This window comes from Hydra vulgaris, chromosome 08 (assembly GCF_038396675.1).
Source record: "Hydra vulgaris chromosome 08, alternate assembly HydraT2T_AEP".
NCBI lineage: Eukaryota > Metazoa > Cnidaria > Hydrozoa > Anthoathecata > Hydridae > Hydra > Hydra vulgaris.
Genome location: NC_088927.1, coordinates 31466034 through 31476949, shown reverse-complemented (window position 1 = coordinate 31476949; position 10916 = coordinate 31466034). Strand labels below are relative to the sequence as shown.

The 10916-nt window shown below is 30.7% G+C and overlaps 1 non-coding gene across 1 annotated transcript; it reads left to right on the top strand.

The window, feature by feature from the left end:
* Positions 1 to 904: 904 nt before the first annotated feature.
* On the top strand, positions 905 to 976 carry trnae-cuc (transfer RNA glutamic acid (anticodon CUC)). Its single transcript has one exon. It is a non-coding gene; the product is annotated as a tRNA-Glu (tRNA).
* The last annotated feature ends 9940 nt before the right edge of the window (positions 977 to 10916 follow it).

Here is a 10916-nt window from a genome sequence, read left to right as displayed (position 1 = left end):
GGGGGGGAGGGGATACTCCCATCTTTGTATCCGTCCTTGGTAAGAAATACATTCAAAACATTCACCAAATAAGACATTTGTGCATGTTTGGACAAACTATAATTAAAAAAACCCAAAGAAATTGACATAGAACATTATACAATTTTTGTATTTTGTAAAGTTTGTCAGTAATTTGTTCTATCTCAAAAGTCAAAAATCACTAAATGCACAATAATTTTCTAAAAATGGTTTATAAGGGTATTATATATTGACCTTGACAATTTTATAATAAAAAAATTTGGTGCAAAGTTTATTTTGAATATTTTTAGGGCTTTTGAAAATTCAAATGCGTTTTTTTCAAAACCATAGTTTAGCGACATAGAACAAGATAATACTGAGGGGACGATTTGTTAACGGCTGTTAAAGTATAAATTTTAAACTTTATGCTCTGCGACAATAGTCGTTACAGCAGCTTGTATTACTATTACTATTTACTATTACGCAGGGCGCCTAAATGCTGCTATTTCCTATTTCCTAAATGCTGCTGTTTCCACTCGTCAATCTTAAGGTAAATATTCGCTTTTAAAACTTTTGTTCTCTCTTTAAATGGAACCTCGTTATAGTTCTTAAAGTTTTTGTTTTTAAAACGCTTCTATTCATCTTTAATCAGGATTCAATGTTAGTATAAAAAATCACATTACATGTTTTTATATATAATAAATATATTTTCATTATAAAGTTATTAAATTTCATTATACATTATAAAGAACAAGATTTAATACTAACGCTTTTATATATAATAAAAATATTTTCACTGTATAGTTATTAAATTTTATTACACATCAAAAATAAAATTTAATATCGACACTTTAAAATTTTAAAATAACATTTAAATATATAATATATAGAATTTGCCATAGACATGTCCCGTGTGGTCTAGTGGCTAGGATCCGGCGCTCTCACCGCCGTGGCCGGGGTTCGATTCCCCGCACGGGAGTATCTTTTTTAACTTTTTTACATGTTAACATTACTTAAACTTTTAACTTTTTTATATGTTTACATTATTTTACATGTCTTAGATTTTAAATAAAAATTTTTTATTTGTATTACTTTTTAATTTCGGAAATAGATTCTACTAAAATTTACAAGTTACAAATTTCAAGTAAACACTTTAGTCAATTAAAAAAAACTGATTGAAGAGAACTTGTACTTTAAGTATAACTATTAATAACTTAGAATAGTAAATTTTAATTATAAGTTCTACTTATAATTAAAATTTACTATTCTAAGTTATTAATAGTTTATAAAAACAAAATACGAATTCTCGTGAAGAACACGTGGTACCATCGATACCGAAACAATACCAGTATAACCAATACCTTCGATACCAATATCGCGTGATCTTAATATCGGTATCGACTGTTATCAATATGATATCGATTATCTAGTGTCTTATGACTATGACGGAATTTTTTTGAATTTCTTAAATTTGTTCATCAAATAAACTCTTATGTTTAACTCTAATTTTTTTCATCGTCTTCCGACGATGAAAAAAATTAGAGTTAAACGACAAGGAAACGACCCACCTTTGATAAAATAAATCTGTGACAGTACTTTTTTAAATATTTTATTAGATGTTTTATTTAATTGTAATGCAAAAAGGGTATTCCAAAAAATATAAACTAAGTTTAAAAACTAAATTTTGAATTTAAAAGAATCTTAACACTTCCCTTTCGGAACAGCCCGGAATACATACATACATACATACATACATACATACATACATACATACATACATACATACATACATACATACATACATACATACATACATACATACATACATACATACATACATACATACATACATACATACATACATACATACATACATACATACATACATACATACATACATACATACATACATACATACATACATACATACATACATACATACATACATACATACATACATACATACATTGATTACATACATTTGAGATGGGTTTCCCTCTCTTTCAAGTGGTTTGTCATATTCATTCTTTATTTTTCCACAAATTACTTGTTTGCGTTTCTTTGCGAGTTCTGTATTTTTATATCTGGCTAAGTATAATCGTTTTTGATTAATTTTTTACATCTTTCTAACAATTTTTGTTAGAAAGATGTAGAAAAATTAATCAAAATTAATGAATGTGAGACCTTTCCTAATCTCACATTCATTAATTCTAAAACTAAAACACTAGCTTGTCTACCAATGTTAAATTGAACAACTGCCTTAAAAGTGCCAAATTGAAGTTACATAGGCTTGAGATAATTGAAGATACATAATTCTTTTGGTATACGCTCAATATTGTCATGTTAAAAAGATTCATTATTATTTTGGATAAGGCCATGAAGACATTTATTTAAAAGAATGTCACTTCTTAATTCACCATAAAATGGACTATTATGAAAAAATATGATCTGGGCGCAATTTTTTTAGTCAAAATTAAAAATTGTGCCGTTGCTATGGCGGTTGATAAGGAAGCTAAAAATACAAAGGTTTAATAAAATTTAGTTAAATAAAATTCTATTGCAAATTTTCAAAAATGGTTTTGAGATGGTGAATCTCTGATAAGTTTTGCACAAAACAAGAAAATAGTTTTTTTTTTCGAAAATTTTTTATTTCTGAAGGGTCTTCCACTTTTAAGCATTGCAAATAAAAGATGGAAGTTTAAAAAATTGGTAATCAATGTTTATAGTTAATTAATTAACTCTAAACATTGATTACCAATTTTTTAAACTTCCATCTTTTAAACTTCCATCTTTTATTTGCAGTGCTTCAAAGTGGAAGACCCCTCAGAAATAAAAAATTTTCGATAAAAAAAATTATTTTCTTGTTTTGTGCAAAGTTTTGTGCAAAGTGCAAAGTATCAGAGATTCACCATCTCAAAACCATTTTTAAAAATTTGCTATAGAATTTCATTAAATTTCATTATTTTTTTATGCTGAGCTTTTTGAACAACTAATAATAAATTTCTAGACTAGAATTGAATCAATAAATATGTCTAGATAAGAATTGGTAGTATTTTTGCCGGATTTAAAAAAAGTGTATTTTATATCTCATATTTAGAATATAGCAATTTGTTTTTAAATCCAGCAAAAATACTATAATAAAAAATAAAATCCTGGAGAGATATAAAAGTTCCTTGCTGATAAAACGTTCTTTAAAAACTTAACAAACCTGTAACTAAACAAGGAAGCAAAAGATAAGATTCAACCAAGTAGTAGTAAATGTCTAAAACTTTGATATTTAGAACTTGTATCGGGGTATTCAACAAAAGATTACTTTACGTAGGTCATAAATTTGTTGTGATTACTACTTGATAGTTGGAACAGTTGTTAAAAACTTATCCAGTCAACATTTAAGAGAGTAAACCATGCGATCGTTAAATTCGGAACGATGAAAAATTTAAAAAATACGTAAAATAGTTTAACTAATGCAAAAATTTAAATACTTATTTTAATCTAAGGAACCTGATGATTAAAAAAAAAGCTTTTCATCTTAATATTTTTCAATATTTCGAATAAATAAGCAAACATTTACACTAATCAACGACATTAACTTCTGCACAGAGTCTTTGGCAATTTTTTTTCTACTAATGTCCACTTTCTAATCTTTAGCTGTACTTATTGTTTTGCCGCTCTTACGCGAATATCCTTTGCTAATTTCCTAAAATTTCGCAATTGCACGGTACTGAGGGCAGTTTGGTGGATTCAAGCTTTTTGGTATGAATTTTATGCCTCTCATTTTGTATCACTCTACGGTCTTCTTAGAATAATGAAAAGAAGTAAGATCAGACCAGAACCAACAGGGGACATCGTGACTTTGATAAAAAGTCACGATGTCCCCTGATGTTGATAAAAGTCTAGCTTGCAAGCATTCCTTGATGTAAACATCCAAAGTTGACGATGTGACGAAAGCTCAGTTCTCAAACTGCAGCTGCATGTTGCTTGTCGTAAGAGAAGTTTCTTACCAAACTTATCCAATGATTTATCCTTGAACTTGATGTTGACACGTCCACGAACAATTGAAGTATAAAATGTACATAAGAACTGTTTGAATTCAAATTTCATGCAGGTTTTGTTATCCATAATTATGTAGCTATCAAATTTTGTAAGCCCTTTGTCATAAAGTTTTAGAGCTTGAGTTTTATCAGTCAGTGTTTACTTACCTAATCGGTTTGGATATTTAATGGCTCGATAAGACTTGAAATTGTTAAACTTCTTAACTTTCCTGACAAAAAACTCTGAAACTTAATACGTTTTGGCTCGTTTTCTGTTCGATAAGCCAAGATTTTGCGTGAATGGTAGTCTAATACTAATTGCTGCTTTCTTATCCTTAAAGCTGTTCTTTCTTCTAGATCCTTTTGCTTGTTCGATAGATAGAAAGTTCTAGTATCGCTTTATGACCATATAACCAGTAGTTTTGCAAGATTCAGATGCTTTAGCGATTGAAAGTAATGATGCATAAGGATTTTGTAAGTAGTTGTGAAGAATTTTTTTTCGTTTTTCTAACTATTTTGATGACATTTTAATTAAGAGAAATATTTTGACTCGTTTGTTGATGTTTTTAATTAATACTATCATTACTTATTGTAATTACGCAAAAAAAAAAAAAGATTTTAAAATGTGTTAGTAACAAGTTTTAAAACGAAGTTCATCGTTCCAAACTTAACTATCTCATGCTTTAATCCATTTTGACTACCGCTTACAAAGGTTACAAACTACAAATCAAGGTTTTCCTTTTTTCAACGCCAAGGCGCCATTTCGACTTGCCTCTGGAATAATTATACTACTAAGATTGTACTACAATTTTAAAAGATTTTCGACTTCGTTCTCCCTCCATTCTATTATACTTCCTACTTACAACTGTTATAATGATTGATGCCTATTGAAAAAACTTAACTCCCAACCAACATTAATATATATATATAATACTATATACTACATTATATAATATATATAATACTATAGCCAAAACAAATTTAATTTATAAAAAAGTTCTAGTTCTAATGGTTTTTTGTAACAAGTCCTCAAGTTATTTTTATGATTTACATTTAACAATATTTTTGCTTGTAAATTTCTCTTGATGTCTCATGGTTTCCATTAATATAGCATCCAATTTTCTTTTTTTAGAATTATTCCCAAGTTATCTTAAATTTTTGATAATGGTTGAGCAATCAATCTTCAATAATTTTTCGAGATATTTTACCTTGAAACAAACCTTTGTTTAGCAATGCCTCTAAATCAGCATCCTCAAAACCCTTTTCGATCAGGTTTATTTAGAGCTTTTGAGAGCACCAATGGCGCCCGGGATAAAAATGGAAAACGGCGCCATTACTTCAAATCAGAAATACAAAATTTAATGCTTTGTGAACGCAGCAGTTATTTATTTCTGATATAGCACATTGTATTTCTTCTATTAATTCTTTGGATTGAGAAGCTATTGAAAACTACTATTATTGAGAAACGGTTCTTTAAATCAAAACTGACATATGAATCAAAATGTAAGTTTTGAAGCTAATAAACAAAAAAATCAATCAACAAAATCTTCAAGAAAGGTTAATAAAGCGCCTAAAATTTTTTTGAGCTTTTCTGGTCGTCCAAATGTCGTTGACATTTGTCGTAGCTCCTCTTTTTATGTAATTTTCTTCAATCGAAATAATCAAATATCAGTAACGCAATCCTGGCCCATGGTCGAACGGAGAGAGTTTTTTACAAATTTTAGTTTACTAAATGATTGTCCAAGTGTATGGAAAAAGGCGATCAAGCTTCTCAAAAATTTGATTGAGTTGCTGGATTGAATTTCCTTGCTTAAAAATTGTTTTGTGGGACTTGTTAAAACGGCGAACCTCTTTAATGAGGCTCTCTTTGTTCACAATATCTCGGATAAAACGTGCAAGTTCTCAAGCTTTACTTTAAACGGAAAGATTATCATTATTGAATCAGAAGAATGAAAACATATTGCCAATTATCATGCTCTCCTTGAAGCTTGAATCAATCTGCTGGATCAGACTATCTAAACCAACATTAAAAAGTTCACTTTGAATTCTTTTGTTAGGCTGTCGTGGAAATGAACTGTATTTGATGCCTCATTGTGAAAGCGCTTTAGTTAAGTACGCTTTAGTTTACGCTTTTTTTTAGTAGAGAGTTCAGTTTCAAATCCTAGAGGTCTAGCTACAGCTAAAGCCTCTTAGAAAACTTGCAACCAAGAGCCCCAAATCTGTTTATGATATTTCAGCAGTTTTGCAATCAAACTTAGTTTGTCATCACCGGTAATGGCTTCATACCGTAGAAGACGACTAACGTTGTTAACAGCACTAAGGGTTTTATACCAAACCAAACTAGAAATACAAATTCAAAAGATGTTAATTATTTTTTTAAGCTTCTATCTTGTCTAAGCTACTCAGATTTTCTATGGCATGTTTAAGAGCTGTCAACATTTCTCTCAACCTCTTGGCAAGTGGTTTGATTAAGTCAGTACGAGATGAATAGAAAGCTTGTGCCGTGAAATTACTGTCGCTTCAGTAAGAATCTTCCATTGGGCAAGAGTTGCTCTAAAAACTACGTACCATGATTCGACATTTTCAAAGATTATTTTGATCTCAACGACTAATTAAACTGCGCGCACACCAGACATATTCAGATTGTGAGCACTACAGGGAACGTACAATGCTTCCGAAAATTTGTGCCTTATTAAGGCTAAAGCTCCCTTGTAAGCACCTGACATATTGGATCCATTATCGTGCCCCTGACCACAAAAATTTTGAATATGCATACTTAGCCTTGAAATCACATCAGGGTTAAGCTTAGCTATATTGACTCATTTCTTCACCTCGAAAAGTTTAACACACAAGAATTGTTCTTTGATTTACCAGCGGTTAATTTCTCTTTCATAGAAGAGAAAACGAATAATAAAGGTTATCTGATCAGTGTGAGATATATTGGGGGTACCATTGACTATGATTGTGAAGTAGATACTATCCTGGATTTCTTCGACAGCTGCACTTTGGATGACAACACCATGTACTATAATAAACTCATTTTGAGACGACGGAGAAAAGTAAGGGTACTCATTCCGGAGCCCTCTTGTTAATGGCGTCTTACATTTTCATAGTGGGATGCAATGACGGTGTTGTGGCGCCCGATAAGCTCTGTACCAGCAAGAAAGTTTCCATTTTCTTTTCAATTCACATGTATTGTTTCACCTGCAAACATAGTTGTATATAGTAATCATAATTAAATTATTACAAATATTATGTAAATATGAATAAAAATATATTTAACTATATAAGTAATTAAAAATGATATTGAGAGAACTGTATATTGAGTTACCTAAAAAAACTAAATTCCTAGAAGCCAAGAAAAGAGTTCAAAATTCCACGAAGAATTGTCATCCATTTAGTTGTCTCAAAATTTATTTACGTCTGGAGCTCTGAATATAAATCAGTGGAGCTGGGAAAACGAAGATATTCCTCTTTCGAATCCATGAAGAACTTTTGGTGCAATGGGCTTGATTCATTCTGCTACACATAGTATATAAGTTTCCTTCATTTGTTCCTAGCTCCTCCATTCCAACAAAAAAAGGGACAAAAACTCGCTTTTGAATACTGCTTTCGTGCTGGGGGTCCCTTTATAATAATTACATCTTGATCTTTTTAACTCAAAACAACTGGCCACAAAGAGGGGTCAGCATTAATTACTACCAAGTCAGGTTGAACATCATATTCTCCACTGTTAGATAAACTTCTGACTCTGATGAGTCACTTTGAAATTTATTTACCTCAACTTCAGGGAAATTGTTTGAGGCCCTTACTGATCAACAGTCCTTCAAATCACATATTTTGAGTGCAGTAAACTACATATATTGAAAGCAGCAAAGATAAAAAAACTCAAATACTTGATAACTGGCCGGGTAGAGGCAAGGCGGCTTATTTGTCTAAACAAGACGACGCTATAATTCTCTCTTTTGCTTCATCAGTCAAATGCTACTTGAAAAAGTAGCGCTTTTATTGTGAAATAGACAAGAAGTGTTTGCTTCAACTTCTTCAACAACCGCGTTGCTCACCTATGGAACACACTACCTAACGAAGTTGTCAATGCTATCAGTGTCGACTTCTTTAATGAGTCAGGCTGATCAGCTACCATTATAATTACCACAGCGCATCATCTTCCGCGCAATTGAGCACAAGCTAGCATGACTAACTGTTCATGGGCTTACGGAATACGCTCTTTTTAACTTTTCTAAATTAATTAGCAAAAACAGTTTTGGGTTTTAACGATTTGTTCTTTGTTTGGTGGAAAACAGTTTTTGTATAAAGCATCACCAGTAACAGGTTTAGCTAATTTTCAATATGATAATTTGCTAATTTTGCTAATATTCATGCTAATTTAAATCAATGCTAATTTTCAATATGATAAAACAAAGCAAACGATTGAAACAATAAAAAATTGTGGTGGCTCTGTTGTTGCTATTCTTGCAATAATAACAAAGTAAATGAAATTTTTTTTGAAATATCTAATCAGCTCCTTTTTTAAAAAAAATAAAATAAATACAATACAATATTTTTATAGTATTTTTTTTCTGCTGTGGTTAGGTAACATGGTACTTAAATAGTATAACAGCTATGTATAAAGATAATTTGTTGCTGATACAGTTCCTGAAATATTGAAGGGCTTAAGACATGATTTGAAAAAATATCAGTAGCTGTATATAATCTAGTTATGTTCTGGTTGACCTTCTTTATTTTATTTGCCATGTTTGGCTGCTTTATCCGTCATGGCAGGATAGCTAAGTTTTTTTCTTTTTTATAAAATAAGTGCCGGGTTAATGAAATCCGAAAAAACTGCATGCTAGGCAGTAAACTTAATTATTTATTTTTTAATTTAAGTGCCGGGTTAATAAAAATATGAACAAAACTACACGCCAGGCAGTAAACTTAGTTATTATCTTTCTTTTTTAAAAGGTTCTGTCTTATTCAACTACAACTAAATCCTATTTTTTTTATAAAAAATTATTTTTTATTCATTATAATAATAGAATTAAAACTCTAAATTATCTAAATTATCTCCCTCTCGAAGTCCCTGGTATTAATCTTTATTTTCTGTTTCAAAAGGTTTGAACCGTGCAAATCACTTTCTACACATTTCCATTGAGTAGAAAGTGGTTTGAAGGAGCATATAACTTTAAATATTTAAAGATTGACTCAAATTTTACAATTAGCTTAATAACTGTGATAAGATTTTATTTACAAAAAAATTAATTGTGTGAAGTTTAAGCCATACGTCAGGAACAATGACATGTTAGTGGAATAAGTGCTATTCAACTTGTTGTTGCAAACTCGGGTAATTATCTTCAAATTACAATTGCAATAAATATTTTTCAATTAAAAAAAGAATGCAACGTTCAGGTATACAGCGTTATAATATATTAAATTATTTACAATAACATGTTTGTCAAGTACCATAATTCTCGGTGGAGCCAACTTTACGAAGAAGGTTTTCGTTAGCAATCATGTATTTATAAAACTGTTCAAAGGTAAGGTTCTTTAAGTTATACTTTGTGAGAACGATGCACTTTATAGAGTCAACTAAAAGTCTGTTCCTTTCCTTTTTCAATTTAGGAATAATCAAAGAGAACACTCTTTCAACATTTCTGTTGTGTCCTGGGATACAGAAAAATGCTTCACAAATTTTAAGCAACTCTGAGAAGCAACTCGTATTTGTACATTTAAAAAAAATAAAACCCACTGTCCATGCAGGGGTATTTCAAAAAAATTGCTCATTTTTGCCTTGCAAAAATGATTTAAGATTACACTATTGGTCAAAAAATGGTACATCATCCAAAATGATACCTTTTTCTATCAGGTATAGAATGCATACCAATAGGTCATCAAATGTGCTGTCTTTTACTTTATTTAAATACATCCTACCAAAGCACTGAAATTCATCAAAAGGTTTCAACCGCTTTTCTAAACAAAGAATGCCTGATTCATAAATTAACTTAACTTTTGCCATAAATATTCTTCTCTGCCACTTTAAAGGTAGAGTGAAGAAAGCTCATAACTTCTAAAACTGACGTTTCTTCCCTTTCAACTACTGTAATATTTACTTAAAAGAGAGACATCAAGAAATGCAAAAAGTAAAGATAGGCGTACCACTAACAGTTTTTTTAAAGCTTCTTTCAAATACGAAAACACAATTTAGTCTTCTTTTCTATAAATGCCTCCAAAATTTACATTAGCATTGTCTCCAGCAAAAGCAACACACTTAGACGAAAATTCCTATGTTTGGAGTATTTTCAAAATATATTGTAATATAATTTCAGAGGTTTTATTTGGTTTGTTATCTAACGGGAGAATTTTAGTTTGGATACCACCTGCCTACCAGTCAAAGTATTGAATGACGATCATAAATATTTTCTGTGAACCGTGATTGCTAGCATCTGTAGAAAGACCAAAACATGAAATGCTACCCAACGATTTCACCAGTTAATCAACAATGTGGGGGCTTATTACCTGGTTTATGATTGCCTCAGTTTTTGTTTTTGAGCATGCGTTATTTTTAGCAATTTCCAAATCTTCAAATAATTTGTGCATTAAACCAATTATGCAGGCTATCGAGTTGTAAGACTGATGATGATAAGCTGTATAAAATGCTAAAGTTCTTCAGCTGCGAGGGATTTTTGCAATATCTCTGAGTTTTTTGATTGAAAAAAGGGTTTCAACTTATTCGATAACGCTGACACTTTGATTAGTTTTTAATGTTTCTCACTGTTAACTGGGCGCTCTAAGTCATTAGCTCCTTATGAACGACGGACAAGTAACTCACAAATCGTACACTTTTCTTCATTCTCGTTGCACCCGTCAGCAAAGCATAAATACTTTGTTTTC